Raw genomic sequence first — 18,780 nt, forward strand, 5'->3', positions numbered from 1 at the left:
TAATTGAGCGGCAGAATTTGTATCACCGAGTAAGTGGGTCTGCGCTGCTGGGGGTGCTGAGAAAAGTGAGGCTGCATAAGGGGCCCCTTGTAACCACGGAGAGCACCCTTAATGCGGAGAGAAAATGGCTGTGGAGACGGGTTGGGGGGAGCCACAAAGACAGAGATGGCAGCGGGGGGCAGGTGGGAGCGGCTGGGGGCTTTTTAGGATGCAATTTGCATAATACGTCTAATATTTAATTGTTCTGGCGTGGCTGTCCCCTCAGTCCTTTGGGAATGTCCAAATTAAGGGCTTTGCATGAATCAGGATTTTTGTTTATTTCGGTGGAAATTGAGAGAAATGAACTGATGCATGGGTGAAGGTAAAGGGGTGAGCACAGCCCTGGAAATCGGAGCTCAGCAGGCAGTCCCTCCCACGCACACGCTCACTCCGGGAAGTCACAGAAATACTGAGGAGGGCCCCAAACTCTGCGCAGAGATTCTAGCCGCTTGAGGACCTCAGGGGGCAGGAACCCCACGCCGACGTGTGGGTTTCAGTAGAGAAATCGCCTCTGCTTTAGCGACTTTGTTGACATGGCGTGTATTTGTGTTGGGGTAGTTGGGGTAGTGCCCATCTGCAGGCGTACCCCACTTCTCTCCCACGGAGTCAGAGCCTGTCTGGACTTGGAAGGAGCCTGAAAATTTTCTGGACCCTCAACTTTACAGAATGGGGAGATGGGCCCAGGGAGGAAGTACGTACATTCTCAGGGTCACACAGTGGGCTATGGCAGCGCTAGGTGGCTCCTTTTGTCAAGTGGGTCTCAAACCCAGAGTGAGGAAGAGGCTGGAGTGGCAGGGGCAGGAGAGACACACTGGGGGCAGGGAGGCGACAGGGCCTGGCTGGTGATGGGAGTGGGGGAGCTGGCCAGCCACTGCCCGGGTTCCCCGCAGGCTCTGCCCGGAGGTGCCCGGGGGAGCTGGGCAGGAATGAAGAGACCAGCACTGGCTGTTGCTTGGAGGGAGAAGGGCAGAGAGAAGGCACCCATCGCACACCCACAGTCCCTAGCCCCGGCTCTACCACCCCACCCGTCCACAGAGGATGTTGTTATTCCGTGGGGAGGTGGGTCGCAGCCGGCAGAGTCCCCTCCACCACCACCACTCGGACCCCACGTCGGGGAAGCCCAAATGCTGAGCTCCTGGGTGAGTCCTTACCGTGTGCTGGGAGCCCCTGCCCCACCAGCCTATTCTAGGCCTGGAACCTTTGGTTCTGGTGGGGCAGCACCCACCTGGAGGTGTCTCTGGCCCCCACCGTAAAGGGAGAGGGAAAGAGTGTGTTCTTCCTGGGCCCGCACCTCATGGGTCAGGCCCCACCAAGGCCATGGCGGCTGAGGCTCCAGGGCTGCCAGCACCCACCAAACACCTTCTGAGAGGCAAACACCAGAACCCAGCCTCAGTGAGTCGCGGGGAAGGGTGCAGAGGATGGGCCGGGGCGTCCTTGGAGGGCTGGCATGGGCGTGGATGAGACGCTTACACAGCCTGTCCAAGTCCTAGGGAGCTGTGAGGATGGAATAACCCATTCTCTCTCCCTTCTACCCAAATGGTAGCTCACAAGGGCATGAAAAGAGGACTTTGGTCTCCCTTCCTGCAGCCAGAGAGTCTTAGAATAAGGAAATCTTAGAATTTTTGAATCATAGAATCCTAGAAATACTTGATATTGGGATTCTAGGAATAACTGAAGCATAAGATTTTAAAACATATTTTAATGCACCTTGCTCTTTTATTTACCATCGTATCTTGGAGAATGAGAAAATATGTTAAAAAAATACTAGTAGTTTTCTTTGGGGTCTTGACTCTATTTTTTACTTTTCCCAATTTTCTCTATTTTCCAAACATTTGCAATGAGCATGGATTTTTTTTATATATAATGAAAAATAATAACATTTAAAGATAGCACGGTGCCTCTCATTACCAGAGGTGGTAGGCTCTTATAACTGAGTGGAGGCTAATAATGTCCTGTTGGCTGGGTCAGTCCTTTTTTTTTCCTCACATGCAAAAATATTGGAAAATAAGATTTGTGTGTGTGTCTTTTTTTTTTTAATTGGAGTATAGTTGTTTTACAATGTTGTGTTAAAACATAAGATTTTAAAATCAGTTGCTAAAATATAAAAATCTCACACTTGCAGAATCTTAGGAAAAAAGACACCAACCTGCCCAGAGAGGTGCAGCAGCTTAGAACTTTTGGCCAGGGGCTCTCGGAGGACTTCAGAATCACCTGGTCCAGCCACTCCATTTATATCTGAGGACTCTAGCGAGAGGGCAGGGACTTGTGCGAGGTCACCTTCTTCTGTGGCTCCCATCTCTTCCAAGGGTGGCAGTGCATCTCCCGGCTAGCAGGCAGGCAGGGGGCCGTGTGATGTTGCTGGCCACTCCTGACCCTGGCCCCAGTGCTGTCTCAGACTGGGGCTGCACCTGAGGGAGACGGACCAGATCCAAGGTCTGGGGGCCTCCAGCCTTGTCTCCATACAGTGTGTCCACCTGGCCAGGGGGAGGGGGCAGAGAAGCCCTTGAGAACAGGAGGTCATAGGAAGTGCCTGGTATAGGGGAGAAACTAAAACAGTGTGTTTTGAGTGAGTGAATGAATGAGTGTTTGTGATGGTCTTAGTGATTAAGAACCTGGAGTAGGACAGACCTGGGACCTGAGTCTTGGCTGTGCCAGTTAAGCACCATGTGGCTAGGTGACGAACCTCCCAGTGACGATACCCGTACCCGTATCACAGGTCGGTGAGGACTAAGTGAGATCCTGCCCGATGCCTGATACACAGCAAGTGCTTGCCGAGTGCTAGCTTCATCGTCATTATCGTGAATATTAGTAACAACAGCAGGCGGCCTTAGGACTAGCACCGAGGGCCAGGCCTCTTTCCATTGCAATGTTGGAAACATCCCTCACTTCTTTTAGCTTGGAAAGGTTGCACAGGAATGATGGAGAGCAGGGTCCAGGTGTCAGGCTGCCTGTCTTTATCCTGGAGGCGGTTCTCAGGGCCCGTGCAACTGCACGGCTGTGTCCACGCCTGCCCCACGCTTGGCAGAGCCCTGATGGGGTGACCAGATGCTCAGGGTCTGTCAGCCCTCACTCGCTCTCAGAGCCCTGTCGTGGTCTGCCAAGCTTTCTCTGGCCATGGCCACCTTCCTGCAAGGGGCCACCACAGCTGTCACCTTAGGAAGCCTCCTGGAGCTCTGAGTCTCCTTGCCCTTGGAGCAGTAGGGACAGGTCTGTGTTGGGGTAGGAAACGTTTTCCTCAACACTCTTGGGGTCCCTGTCTGGGTCTGAAAATTAAACCGGTAAAGACAGATTTATAGGAGAAAAGCACGCAGATTTGTTTGATAGAAGTTTTATGTGTCATGGGAGCCTTCATAAGAATATGAAGACCTGAAGAAACAGGCCTTAGTGTTTCTGTGCCGGGGGTGATGATGGGTGGGTAGTCGTGCGAGGGTGACGGGTTCAGGACTGTGAGGTGAGTGTAGGAAACTGGGGACACGTAGTAAGTCCTGTGCGTTAGGATTCTTCTCGCTGACCTTTTGTCTTCAGAGCTGGAGGCTCCTTTCCTCTGCGTATAAGGGCACCTCTCCCTTGAGGGATTATGACCTGCTTCAGAGGAGAAGGACGGGGGAAGGGCAGAGTGACCTTCCTGCTTCTGTTGTTTCCTCAGACTCCTTCAGATTAAACTATTCAGTATGCCAAGGTGCCATATGTGGGGGCAGCGTTTCTTAAACTCCATCACCTGCATAGATTACCCTCACTGTCTTGCCCACGTGGCCTGGGAGGTCCTCACTATGACTGTCCTCTGTGCCCAGATGGCCTCCCTGGGGCTCCAGCCTGTGACTTCTGTTGGGACTCAGCTGTTGGCCCTGGGGCTCTTGTGGAGAGGGGGAGGGAGATGGGAGGGAGAGGGGGAGGGAGAAGGCTATATCTCAAGGAGGGCAAGAAACTCAGCTTCCCAGTCTTCTAGGGGAGCAGCCAGAGCCTTGTCACGTTCCCGGAAACAGCCAGCCTCCGTGGGGCAGCCTGGCCTCTGGTCCCTTTCTTGCTGGAAACCACCTCCTGGTGGACCTCCAGGCTGTCCACCTGAGACGACCAAGCAGGCAGAGGAAGAGGGGAAGACACAGAGCCTCTTGACCTGGAACTCCGAGGAACACCTGCTCCCTGCATCACTTCAGGTGCCTGAGGGCTTGGGGGAAGGGGGAGGTGTGGGTGGAGCTGGAGGTTTAGGGGGTGGGATCACAGCTGGGGAGGAACCCAGCTTCCACTGAGGAGAAATCCCCAAGGCCTGCACCCCAGATCTTTTTCTCCTTGAAAAAATTGCACAAGGCATATAGGCTCATTATTGAAAAAAATCTATAAAACTGATGAGAGAAAAAAAAGTTCGTGTTTCTACTTAGCAGACATATTCAGATATGTGCATTTATGAAGTGCATGTGTAAGGGAGTGTGTTTGTACACACACACACATACACATACACAGGATGTTACTTTGTGTGCCATCAGTAACTTCTCCCCTCCCTACTGCCCCTGCAACAATATAAGAATGACAGCTTTCCATCCTGAAATATGTCAAGCTACATATCTACTTTTAATGACACATAGTACCCCATTGTATGGCAAATGATCATTTATTTAACCAAATCCCCTAGTACCATAAATTGAGGTTGTTTCTAAATTTTGTTATTGTAAACAGTGATACAAGGTTGATCTTTTCATGTTTACCTCATTTTTCTCAGAAGACATTTCCAGTTAACTTCTGAAGTTAACTTTCCAGAAGTTAACTGGAGTGAAAAGTGTACCAAAACCACATCTTGAAGGCACCTGATATATATTTCCCAATGCCTTCCAGAAAGGATGTTTACATTTTAGTCTCTCCAATGGTGTAAAAGCACCACAGCCCAAATATTAAAAATTTTGGTTTTTGTCATCTTCTCTCAAAAATCTTACGGAAGAAGTCTTGGGCATCCAAACAGATGATGTTATCAGAACTTTTTGAATTCGCTGTCTGCGTGGTGAGAATTGACATTCATAATGTTGTCCCCAAGAGCATAGGACATTCAAAGAGCCTTCTAAATCACTGTCTCAGGGACTTCCCTGGTGGCACAGTGGTTAAGAATCCACCTGCCAATTCAGGGGACACGGGTTTGATCCCTGGTCTGGGAAGATCCCACATGCTACAGAGCAACTAAGCCCGTGCGCCACAACTACTGAGCCCGCGTGCCACAACTACTGAAGCCCCTGCGCCCAGAGCCTGTGCTCCTCAACAAGAGAAGCCACTGCAGTGAGAAGCCTGTGCACCACAACGAAGAGTAGCCCCCGTTCGCCGCAACTAGAGAATGCCTGCGCGCAGCGACAAAGACAACGTAGCCCCTCCTCCAAAATAAAATAAAATAAAATAAAATAAAATACTTCTAAAAAAAAAAATCACCATCTCAGCTGATCCTCTTGCCAAGTGGTCAGCAAGATGTAGGAGGCAGAATACTGGTCTGGGGGGTAGGAGACCCAGATTCTAGTTCAGCCGTCTTCGTGTCTGACCATTAGTGTATCACTTTACCCATCATGTAGAAGATAGGAAAAGCCATCTCTGGACTGAGGCTTCCGCGGGGCAGTCATGAAGATTGGGACAGTGGCCATGAGATCCCTTTGTGTTAGCCTGTCCCTTGTATGGAGTTATCAAGGAAGTAGGTGTGGTATTAGTAATGTGGCTTTCATTCTAGATTAATTTCTGGAAATGAGTGCTTGAGTGTAGGGAAATAACATTGCTAACATTTATTGAACACATACTATATACCAGGCACTGTGACATGCCACCTAATATCTCACTAAATCTTTACAGCAACCCTATGAAGTTGGTGCTATTATCATTCCCATTTCACAGATGAAGAAACTGAGACTCACAGAGGTTGAGTCACTTGCCTAAAATCACACAGCTAGCAAAGGGTACAGACAATCTCTATATAGGCAGTTGAGGGGAGATCGTGCAATTGACAAAACACACACCTGTAATTCTGTATGCAGGACAGCCTCAGTTATCCAGTAAGTGACAGTCTTTGCAAAAAGAAAAGGGCTGGGGCTCCTAGTATCGAAATCCACTTACTGATTAATCTAATGCTCTAGCTGGGAACAGTTCTCATATGAATCAGAAGCCAAGACTCAGAGTCATGAGTCAATTGCAGAAGGTCACACGATGAGCACTTGAGCTGGCTCTAAAGCCACCAAGCCTATCCTTCCACTCAGTGAGTAACTGCAGAGCTGGAATGTGGTCAGGACACAATAGGGGGTCAGTCAACACCTACTGCAGTGAATGGAATTGGAGTCCCTCTGAGAATTTTCTGTAATTTAGAATGCAGTAGAATACACTTCACTCAGAACTTTTCCTGATCCGTGACTATGGACAAAACCTTCCCCGGGACTTCCCTGGTGGCGCAGTGGTTAAGGATCTGCCTGCTAACGCAGGGGACGTGGGTTCGAGCTGTGGTCCGGGAAGATCCCACATGCCACGGAGCATGCCACGGAGCAACTAAGCCCGTGTGCCACAACTACTGAGCCAACTACTCTAGAGCCTGCGAGCCACAACTACTGAAGCCCGCGCGCCTAGAGCCTGTGCTCCACAACAAGAGAAGCCACCACAATGAGAAGCCCGCGCACCGCAACAAAGAGTAGCCTCTGCTCGCCACAACTAGAGAAAGCCCGCACAGCAATGAAGACCCAATGCAGCCAAAAATAAACAAATAAATAAATTAAAAAAAAAAAAAAAGAAAAAATCTTCCCCTCTCTAGGGCTCAGTGATTTAATGAAATGCTCCTTGGGCACTTGTTGCAGCCAAGAGCTTGTCCCATTGTCTCAGGGCCTTGAGGCCACTGTACGTGGATGCAGCGAGTTAGGGCATGGGGAGCTAGAGAGCTGAGGGGTGGACCTGAGCAAGCTAGAGTAGCCACAAAGGGACAGTGTGTGTGTCCAGGCTAGGGCTCTCAGACACGAGGCAAGTCTTGTAAATGAGGGTGTGGACTATGGTGAATGAGAGCTCATGCCAGTAGATCAAGGGCCCTGGGTTTCCACAGCTTCTGGTGTTTCAAGAGGAACCCTAGATCCTGAGTTTTAAATCTGGTCTGCTGAGCTGGGCAAAGGTGGGCTGGGCTGGACCCTTCCACAGGAGCATCTTGTCTTGGAGCCTTCCTCCCCTCCCCATTTGCCTCGCTCTCCTAGTCCAGGGTGTGCAGCTCCAGGTCCAGTTACCTTAAAGGGCGGAGGGCCCTCACTTTGCCTGGGCTAGACAGGTCTGGAGGGGACATGCCTAGCTGCTCTGGAAAGAGAGGCCTAGGGGCCAGGGGACCGGTTTGGGGCGTGACTGACGGGAGTGATAGTGATTTTATTCCTGGGAACCCCACTTATTTCTGTCATTTGAACTTAGATCATAGACTGTCCAGGTAGGAAGAAGGGGCCTTAGTGAGCTGAGGGGTGAACGGAGGCCCAACGAGAGGAAGGACTGTGTGGGGACAGACGGCTCGTTGAGGGCAGGATCAAGTGCCATGAAGGTTGCTCCCTGGCTCCATGGAGAGGCCCTGGCATGTGCACACTGATCGTGGGCCCTTCACCCAAATGCTGACCCTGGTTGGGGCTGGACGATTGTGCACCTTCCTGTGTGGGCAGCCGGGCTCGGAACCCACCCCTATCCTGGAAGTGGTGAACAGATCCGGGAGAGCCACTAGTAGGTACTATTTTTCTCCTTTCCCGCTGGCAGGAGGAAGGAACCTCGTGAGTCACTACGCTGGGTTAACTATTGCTGGCGGCAAACAAAAGCTGAGCTGAATGGGAAAAACAGCGGGGCGCCGCTAATCCAATACCCACTCTTACACTCCAAGCAGCCATAGACCCAGAGGACAAGCCTGTGGTCGGACAAAATCAAAACTTACTGACCTGGGTCGGTGAGGGAGTGTGGAATGCCGCTGGACTAAAGAGAGCCAGCAGGGAGTGTCTTTTCTAAGGGTTGGGTTCCCCCTGAAGGGTTCTGGAAGAGTCCCAGGGAAGCAGGGGTCAGTCCTGGATTGGTGACTGTTTCTGAGGCAGGATGAGAAGTGGCGATTAACCAGGGGCTGGGTGCTGTCATGGGGCAAGGGCAGCTTAGCAATTGGGTATCCCCAGGAATAAAGGAAAATAGCAACAGAGCTCTGGGGGTCTCATTGGCAAGAAAGCAACAGTCAGGCAGAGTGGGCGTGATTATGGCATTTTACAGCTGTGGCATGACCTAGGGAAGAGCTGCATTTTCTGTTAACTTTGCATCTGGCTTTGTCTGTGTCTGTCCCCGCCTGATGACGGCAGGGCTGCTTTTGATTTTTTCAGTGCGAGTTGATCCTCACGCCTTTAATCTTGTCCAGGTTTTTATTCCTTCACAGCCAAGTCAGCGAAAATTGAAACACAATTACTATTATGGCATCTCTGTTGCTATTTTTATTTCCTTTTGCATACTGAAATGGCCCAAAGGAAAAAAAAATTGCAAGGAATGGGTTACTCACATAGAAACTTGGGAAGGGTCTCAACCAAAACCACGTGCTTCGTGAAGATTCACGTTAGGGAGGCAACAATTTAGGCCAGACTGAATGAAGGCTCCAGGAATGGACACAGGCTTTGATCCTTAAAAGTAGTACGATGAGAGAAGTTGGGCAAAGAAAAATCTAAAACGTCATGGGTACCCCCCAGTTTGGTGGAAAGGGTCTCTCAGGTGGAGACAGAAGAACAGCTAGCATGAACTTTTACCCTCTCCCAGCTGCTGGGAAGAAAGTATGCAAGCGCTGATTACCCTATGTTAATAATCTCTGATGTCAAACAAAGGCTTAGCAGAACGGAATTAACAAAGTGCTGGGCTATAGCAAAAGCAAAAATAACTGAGACCCGCAAACCAGAGTGGCTGGTGGGCTTTCCTTTCAGGGCGTCCCCTGTAGGAAACTAGGAAAGTTCCAGACAGGATGGAGAATCCTCATGTACAAAACAGGAGTTTTGTTTTTTTGTTTGTTTGTTTGTTCGTGGTTTTTTTGTGGTATGCGGGCCTCTCCCTGTTGTGGCCTCTCCCGTTGCGGAGCACAGGCTCCGAACGCGCAGGCTCAGAGGCCATGGCTCATGTGGGATCTTCCCGGACTGGGGCACGAACCCGTGTCCCCTGCTTCGGCAGGCGCCACCAGGGAAGCCCAGGAGTTTTGTTTTTAAAAACAAAATTACATCTGAATAGACATTTTTTCAAAGCAGATACACAAATAGCCAATGAGCACATGAAAAGATGCTCAACTTCCCGAGCCTTCAGGGAAGTGCAGATGAAAAGCACAATGAGATACCACTTCACTCCCATTGGATGGCGATAATTAAAAAGACAATACGAATTGTGAAATGTTTTGTTCTAGTTCTGTGAAAAATGCCAGTGGTAGTTTGATAGGGATTGTATTAAATCTGTAGAATGCTTTGGGTAGTAGAGTCATTTTCACAATGCTGATTCTTCCAATCCAAGAACATGGTATATCACTCCATCTATTTGTATCATCTTTAATTTCTTTCATCAGTGTCTTATAATTTTCTGCATACAGGTCTTTTGTCTTCTTAGGTAGATTTATTCCTAGGTATTTTTTTACTTTCGTTGCAATGGTAAATGGGAGTGTTTTCTTAATTTCACTTTCAGATTTTTCATCATTAGTGTATAGGAATGCAAGAGATTTCTGTGCATTAATTTTGTATCCCGCTACTTTACCAAATTCATTGATTAGCTCTAGTAGTTTTCTGGTAACATATTTAGGATTCTCTATGTATAGTATCATGTCATCTGCAAACAGTGACAGCTTTACTTCTTCTTTTCCAGTTTGGATTCCTTTTATTTCTTTTTTTTTCTCTGATTGCTGTGGCTAAAACTTCCAAAACTATGTTGAATAATAGTGGTGAGAGTGGGCAACCTTGTCTTGTTCCTGATCTTAGTGGAAATGGTTTCAGTTTTTCACCACTGAGGACGATGTTGGCTGTGGGTTTGTCATATATGGCTTTATTATGTTGAGGAAAGTTTCCTCTATGCCTACTTTCTGGAGGGTTTTTATCATAAATGGGTGTTGAATTTTGTCGAAAGCTTTCTCTGCATCGATTGAGATGATCATATGGTTTTTCTCCTTCAGTTTGTTAGTATGGTGTATCACATTGATTGATTTGCATATACTGAAGAATCCTTGCATCCCTGGGATAAATTCCACTTGATCATGATGTATGATCCTTTTAATGTGCTGTTGGATTCTGTTTGCTAGTACTTTGTTGAGGATTTTTGCATCTATGTTCATCAGTGATATTGGCCTGTACTTTTCTTTCCTTGTGACATCTTTGTCTGGTTTTGGTATCAGGGTGATGGTGGCCTCGTAGAATGAGTTTGGGAGTGTTCCTCCCTCTGCTGTATTTTGGAAGAGTTTGAGAAGGATAGGTGTTAGCTCTTCTTTAAATGTTTAATAGAATTCCCATGTGAAGCCATCTGGTCCTGGGCTTTTGTTTGTTGGAAGATTTTTAATCACAGTTTCAATTTCAGTGCTTGTGATTGGTCTGTTCATATTTTCTATTTCTTCCTGGTTCCGTCTCAGAAGGTTGCGCATTTCTAAGAATTTGTCCATTTCTTCCAGGTTGTCCATTTTATTGGCATAGAGTTGCTTGTAGTAATCTGTCATGATTCTTTGTATTTCTGCAGTGTCAGTTGTTACTTCTCCTTTTTCATTTCTAATTCTATTGATTTGAGTCTTCTCCCTTTTTTTCTTGATGAGTCTGGCTAATGGTTCATCAATTTTGTTTATCTTCTCAAAGAACCAGCTTTTAGTTTTATTGATCTTTGCTGTCGTTTCCTTCATTTCTTTTTCATTTATTTCTGATCTGATCTTTATGATTTCTTTCCTTCTGATAACTTGTTTGTTCTTCTTTCTCTAATTGCTTTAGGTGCAAGGTTAGGTTGTTTATTTGAGATGTTTCGTGTTTCTTAAGGAGGAATCAGGCTCCCTGACTTCAGACTATACTACAAAGCTACAGTAATCAAGACAGTATGGTACTGGCACAAAAACAGAAATATAGATCAATGGAACAGGATAGAAAGCCCAGAGATAAACCCACGCACATATGGTCACCTTATGTTTGATAAAGGAGGCAAGAATATACAGTGGAGAAAAGACAGCCTCTTCAATAAGTGGTGCTGGGAAAACTGGACAGGTACATGTAAAAGTATGAAATTAGAACACTTTCTAACACCATACACAAAAATAAACTCAAAATGGATTAAAGACCTAAATGTAAGGCCAGACACTATAAAACCCTTAGAGGAAAACCTAGGCAGAACACTCTATGACATACATCACAGCAAGATCCTTTTTGACCCACCTCCTAGAGAAATGGAAATAAAAACAAAAATAAACAAATGGGACCTAATGAAACTTAAAAGCCTTTGCACAGCAAAGGAAACCATAAACAAGATGAAAAGACAACTCTCAGAATGGGAGAAAATATTTGCTAATGAAGCAACTGACAAAGAATTAATCTCCAAAATATACAAGCAGCTCATGCAGCTCAATATCAAAAAAACAAACAACCGAATCCAAAAATGGGCAGAAGACCTAAACAGACATTTCTCCAAAGAAGATATACAGGTTGCCAACAAACACATGAAAGGATGCTCGACATCACTAATCATTAGAGAAATGCAAATCAAAACTACAATGAGGTATCACCTCACACCAGTCAGAATGGCCATCATCAAAAAATCTACAAACAATAAATCCTGGAGAGGGTGTGGAGAAAAGGGAACCCTCTTGCACTCTTGGTGGGAATGTAAATTGATAGAGCCACTATGGAGAACAGTATGGAGGTTCCTTAAAAAACTACAAATAGAACTACCATACGACCCAGCAATCCCACTACTGGGCATATACCCTGAGAAAACCATAATTCAAAAAGAGTCATGTACCAAAATGTTCATTGCAGCTCTATTTACAACAGCCAGGACATGGAAGCAACCTAAGTGTCCATCAACAGATGAATGGATAAAGAAGATGTGTCACATATATACAATGGAATATTACTCAGCCATCAAAAGAAACGAAATTGGGTTATTTGTAGTGAGGTGGATGGACCTAGAGTCTGTCATACAGAGTGAAGTTAGAAAGAGAAAAACAAATACTGTATGCTAACACATATATATGGAATCTAAGAAAAAAAAAAAAGGTCATGAAGAACCTAGGGGCAAGACGGGAATAAACACACAGACCTACTAGAAAATGGACTTGAGGATGGGGAGGGGGAAGGGTAAGCTGTGACAAAGTGAGAGAGTGGCATGGAGCACGTAAAATAGATAGCTAGTGGGAAGCTAGCCGCATGGCACAGGGAGATCAGCTCGGTGGTGTGTGACCACCTAGAGGGGTGGGATAGGGAGGGTGGGAGGGAGGGAGACGCAAGAGGGAAGAGATATGGGAACATATGTATATGTATAACTGATTCACTTTGTTATAAAGCAGAAACTAACACACCATTGTAAAGCAATTATACTCCAATAAAGATGTTAAAAATAAAATTAAACTAAAAGTCTTATAATTAAAAAAAAAAGACAATAACAAGTATTGACAGGATGTTGAGAAATTCAAATCCTTATACACTGCTGGTAGGAATGTAAAATGTTGCAGTTGCTTTGGAAAACAGCCTGGCCATTCCTCAAAAAGTTTAACACAGAGTTATCATAGGATCCAGCAATTCTACTCCTAGGTAGAGACCCCAAATAATTGAAAACATATGTACACAAAAAGCTTGTCCATGAATGTTCATAGCAGTGCTATTCACAATTGCCAAAAGATAGAAACAACCCAAATGTCCGTCAACTGGTAAATGGATAGACAAAATGTGGTATATCCATACAATGGAATATTATTCAGCCATAAAGGAATGAAGTACTGACCTATGCTACAACATGGATGATCCTGGAAAATGTTAAGCTAAGTGAAAGAAGCCAGTCACAAAATCACATACTAAATGATTCCATTTATACGAAAAGGCCAGAATAGGCAAATCCATGGAGAGAGAAAATAGTTCAGCGGCCGCATAGGGAAGGGGGAGCTTTGAGGGAAATAGAGTGACTGCCAATGTGTACTGGAGTTTCTTTTTGGAATAACGAAAATGTTCTGGAATTGACTGTGTTGCACAAGTCTGTGAATACTAAACACTATTGAATTGTACACTTGAAATAGGTGGACTTCACAGTGTGTGAATTAGATCTCAGTGAAGCTGTTACATTAAAAAAAAAAAAGAGTGGGAGAAACTGGATATAGGATATATGGATACTCTGTTTTTTCACAGATTTTCTGTAAACCTCCTAACACAGTTTTAAAGTTAAAAGTTTATTTTTTTAAAGTTAGAGATGAAGAGAACAGAGATGCAGTTGGTTTGCTGGCTTCCCAGGCCCCAGTTTTCTCCAACCCCTCTGTCCCAGGCAGCTGAAGAGGGAAACAGGAAGAATATAAACCAATGACAGTCAGACCTCAAGCTAATGTTCAGAGAGGAGGGTGCACACAGGGCCCAGGTAAACAAAGAGGAGAATCAAGAAGTCACCATTTGTGCAAATAAGGGGCTTGGAAAGAAGTACTCCAGATCCAACATAAGCGAAACCAAAAGAAACTGACATGGTACCTGTGCAAAAACTCTATAGGAAAAAAGGACGGAGTGGGACAGAGGAAGGAGAACATGCAAAAGAAAGATGACGTGCACATTTCTGGAAGAAGATACACCCAGGAACAGAAGAAAATATTAGATAAGAACTGTTTTGGGGCTTCCCTGGTGGCGCAGTGGTTAAGAATCCGCCTGCCAATGCAGGGGACACGGGTTTGAGCCCTGCTCCAGGAAGATCCCACATGCCGCGGAGCAACTAAGCCCATGCGCCACAACTACTGAGCTTGCGTTCCAGAGCCCAGGAGCCACAACTCCTGAAGCCCGGGCGCCTAGAGCCCGTGCTCTGCAACAAGAGAAGCCACTGCAACGGAAGCCCACGTACCGCAACTAGAGTAAGCCCGTGCACGGCAACAAAGACCTGATGCAGCCAAAAAAAATAAAACAAATAAATTAAAAAAAAACAAAACTGTTTTGCAGTCTCAAGAAATTAAAGACAACTTGAACTCTGAAACAAGAGATTGAAGTTCAGACAAGACAATAGAATGAGTTGAAAAGGACTAAGAAAAGAAACAAGGACAAAAATAATACCACTACAGAATTAATGAATGTAGTAGAATAATATCAAGGGTATAGCTGACATGATAGAAACACAAGACAGTGAAATGGAAGACAGATTTCAGGGAAAAAAATCACACAGCACGCAGAAGAAATTAAGCCAATGTGCAGTAGAGATAAACTCTTAAGACCACCCTGTTAACCTGAGAGAAGGATGTACTTGTCAGCTGTTTGACCTTGGACGAATCACTTAACCTCTCTTCTGAATTCTCGTCTATAAAACTGTGCTAATATCTACCACGTGGAGTTATTATGGGGAGTTAGAATGGGATTAAGAGAATGGGCTCTGCCCATTCAAGCTGCAAGATTTGAATCCTGAATCGGTTTCCTATTGCTTATACGACCTTGAGCAAGTTACTTCTTTTTTTCCAGCTCCTTATCTGTAAAATTGTCATTAACAATAGTATCTACCTCATAAGGTTCCAGCATGGATTAAACACATAAGAGCTGAAGGATACTTCTTGACCTAACTTTACGAATATGTGAATATTTCAGTTTATATATATTTGATATGTAAACAAAGTCAACTCATGCTCAGTGGTGAAAAATGAAAGGCATTCCCATTAAATAATATTAAAATGCCCACTATCATAGTTATTAATTAACATTATTCTCTGGAAGTATTAGCTAATGCAATCAGACCAAAAAAAAATTTTTTTAAAGGTATAAATATTTGAAAGGAGGCGTGGTTTGAGACATAAAAGAGTTCTGACAAGGGCAAAATTAGAAAGCCAGAGGAAGAAGGAAAGACCTGATCTTTGTGGCTCTGGGGACAGAACTAAGGTTTGAGCAGTCAGGAAAGGTGGTGGGATCTCTGTTACTGTCCTTGTCCAACCTGAAGTTGGACGCCATGTCATGGGTGCTACAATGAGGGTTTGCCATGGGCTGGGAAGGGGGCTTGAGAGCTTCTGAGGGATGTCCCAACAGTGGGCTCCTAAGGCTCCAAAAGGGAGGGTACAACCTTTCCCTGCGTTTGCTGAAAATGGGTCTCCAGCCTATTCTCATCTCACCCATCAAGTGGAGGGCGGTCAGTGGGGTGATTGTTGAGCCAGCAAGCTGGGCATGGAGAAGCTGACCCCCACGTGTGTCCTTTAGCCAAGGATCCCAAGCATGGTTCTCTCATCTTCAAACTGCTCTCTGTTCTAGTCAGCGTTTCCCAAGGTGTGGAAAGTGTACTCTGGTGGTACAAGTTGAACTTAGGGGGCACACGGAGGAACATTATCATTTTAAACATTTCTATTTCTATTTATTTTTGTGTGTATGAGAAACTTTTATAAATAACACCTCAAAACCGTGATGCCAGGGATATTATCGCTGAGGTCAAAACTATAGTTAAGTGAAGAAAAGTAAAAAGGTAAATTTAAAGAAATATGAAGGAATAGTACAGGTGGTGAACAGTTGTAACATGTTCATGACGGGGGTATGAGAATGGTTCAAGTTTGGGAACCAAGGGCTCTTGTCAGTGGCTCTGGAGTCTGATGAGCCTGTATTCTAGTTCTGGAGCCTCTACTTACTAGCTATGTGACCGTAGATTATCCAGGATCCCTTTGGTCACATGTGACATAAAAATCAACTTCTTCTGTACACTCATGTTCCTAGCAGCATTATCCACAATAGCCAAAAAGCAAAACAACCCAAATGTTCATCGATGGATGAACGGATAAACAAAATGGAGGCTATACATACAAGGGAGTATTATTCAGCCTAAAAAAGGAAGAAAATTCTGGCACATATGCTGCAACATGGATGAATCTTGAGGACTCTATGGTGAGTGAAGTAAGCTAGTCACAAAATGACAAATATTGTATGATTCTACTTATATGACGTACCTAGAACAGTCAAATCCATAGAGACAGAAAGTAGAAGGGTGGTTGCCAGGGGCTGGGGGCAGGAGGGAATGGGGAGTTGTGGTTTAATGGGTATAGAGCTTCAGTTCTGCAAGATGAAAAGGGTTGTATGGATGGATGGTGGTGATGGTAACCCAATAGTATGCATGTATTTAATATCACTGAACTGTATGCTTAACAGTGGTTAAAATAGTAAAAGCTTTATGTTAAAAGTGCGTAAAAATCAACACTTCGATTAAGAAATAATTTTATTGTCTCATATAATGGGGAAGGATGGGGAAGAATCAGGACCATCAGGTGTGACTGAATCCACAGCTTTGTCTCTTGGAGCAATGATGACCGATGATGGCGTCATCTCAAAAGCCAACATTCTTTCCCAGCCAACAAAACAATCCCAAGGGTGGACTCTGGTTGGCCTGGTTTGGGTCACATGCTTATCCAATCCCTGAACCAGTCACTGTGCCCAGGAATGGGGCACTCTGGTTGGACGGAGCTAAGTTTCAGGCCCACCTGGAAGGGGGTGGGGGCATCTGGGCAAACCCAACAATGGCTTTCACAGTGACTAAGGAGACCGGATCCCAAGGAGGACCTAGAGCCATAGGAGAGAAGATTGGAAGGGAAAATCTGTCCTCATGCTTCAGGCAGGCAGAGAAGCAGAGGGTAGTGAGAAGAGAAATTCCAGGGCCTGAGCCAAGGAAAATTTAGAAGTGACCCAGGAGTGGTCATGGGGTCCTGACACCCAGAAGTCACCTTGATGCCCAAAAGGGGGCCCGGACAGGGAGTGCTGCTAAGCAGGGCACAGAAGCCCTGCAAAGCCAAGCAGAGCTTACAGGTCGCAGCCCAGTATCCAGCCCGACCTCCAACCTGCACAGGATCTGAGGTCAAGATGGCCCTGAGGTCAAGATGGCCCTGTGCAGGTGACGAGGAGGGCAGGCCAGACACCACTTGCATTTCCAGGAAGGCCAGTGATGACTCTGGCCAGTGCTTTGTGAGATGTCTGGAACCTTCCAATTCTCCCAGCTGGCTGTCCCCCTGGGGTTCGGCAGTGACTCCCTTAAAACATGAAGAAAGGATGCAGCCCTGTTGGAGGACTTTAAAGAGGGCCAAGGAGTCACAGCAAACCCTGCCGAACTCCATACCTAAGAGATGGAAGAAGAGGAACCAGAAGGAAGAGAGGGTGAAGTGGCTGGAAGTGAGAGAAGGGTCCACTTCTCTGTCTGGAGACAAGTGGGACTTGGGGTGATCCTGCAAGATGGCAGCTGGCAGAAAGTAAAGGGCACTGACAGAGGATCCCACAGCCTTGAGTTTGAATCCACTGCTTATGGGCTGTGTAAATTTTGATGTTGCTTCTGCTCTGAGCCTTGGGCTTTCCACCTATAAGACCTACTTTACGGGTGGCTGTGAGCATTGAATGAGGTCAGATCATCCCATGCAACCATTGGTTAGCCATCTGTGTTTTTGCAATATGGTAGTTTCCCATTCCCATTTGCATAGCACATGTTTGTTTCCACAGTGTTTCTATGTGTACATGATTCAACTCAGTCCCCTTATCTTTCTCCTAACAGACTGCAGCGCTGCTGAGAAAGATCTCATCTGTTCACAATCTACCCGCAAAATACACAGGTAAGAAGCCAGGCCTGAAACATCTTGTCTTTCAATGCAGTGACAATGGGTACAAAACCCAGGCAGTGACACAAGCATTTTGCAGCGAGTTGCAAAAGGAAACACGAGATGGAGAAAGCAAAATAAATAGATTTGAAGGATGGGCTAAGGAACTTAAAAGAGAGGTACGCTCCAGGGAATAAGAAAGTATGAGAATCTGCAGGGGCAGATATTAATCTCATGGCAATTTTTCCTGAAAAATTAGAAGAGGGGTAGAAGGATTACCTAAGGACCCAGGGCTTTTGTGCCAAGAAGTATGATATATTTTGGAAACAGATAGCTTTTAGAATTTTTCACTGCCTGGATTTCAAAAACTTATTCGTAACGGAGTAGGGATATACTCTTGTAACCACAGCTGCCAAGGGGCAAGGACCCTATTGCATGAACAGTCCTTGTGTTCAGCTCAGCCCCTAAATGAGGTTAGACGGCAATGTGGAGCTGGAGGGTTTGGGAACAGAGGCTGGAGGAGCTGAACTGCTGCATCGATTAAAAAAGTAAATGTGCGAGGATATTCTGAGACATGCTACAACATGGATGAGCCTTGAGGACATCACGCTAAGCGACGTAAGCCAGATACAGAAGGATAATGCATACGACTATATGATTCCACTAATATGGTGGACCTAGAGTTGTCAGATTCAGAGACAGAAAGTGGAATGCCATGGACTGGGAAGAGCGGGGAATGGGAAATTATTAAAGGGTTTCGGAGTTTCAGCCTTGCAAAATGAAAAGAGTTCTGGAGATGCATGGTGGTAGTAGTTGCGCACAATGTGCATGTCGTTAATGACACCGATGTGTACACTTCAAAGTGGTTTAAACGGTTACTTTTGTGTTATGTGTATTTTACAAGAAAATAATTGGAAAAAATTAAAATAGTGTGGGCTTTCTGGGGGCAAACTGGTGGCAGGGTTGAGGACAGGGCAGGGGAAATTCAGTGAGATGGCAAGGGGCATAGGTTTTAGTTTTGTTTTGTGTTTTTTGGTCTTTTTGAC

The 18,780-nt window shown here is 45.8% G+C and overlaps 1 protein-coding gene across 2 annotated transcripts in view; it reads left to right on the forward strand.

Annotated features, from left to right (window-relative positions):
* The first annotated feature begins 235 nt into the window (after positions 1-235).
* Positions 236-18,780, forward strand: part of SGPL1 (sphingosine-1-phosphate lyase 1) — a 103,524-nt gene continuing 84,979 nt past the window's right edge. The window contains exons 1-2 of one of the 2 annotated variants that reach the window (XM_029200997.1): positions 236-4,193; positions 17,692-17,749. The gene's annotated coding sequence lies outside the window, so the exon portion shown is untranslated. Of the gene's footprint in view, positions 4,194-16,382; positions 17,750-18,780 lie in introns of those variants that run through there. The other variant, XM_029200998.1, reaches the window with a different exon arrangement.

This window comes from Monodon monoceros, unplaced genomic scaffold (genome assembly GCF_005190385.1).
Source record: "Monodon monoceros isolate NGI ecotype Baffin Bay Population unplaced genomic scaffold, NGI_Narwhal_1 Super_Scaffold_4, whole genome shotgun sequence".
NCBI classification, from domain to species: Eukaryota; Metazoa; Chordata; class Mammalia; order Artiodactyla; family Monodontidae; genus Monodon; species Monodon monoceros.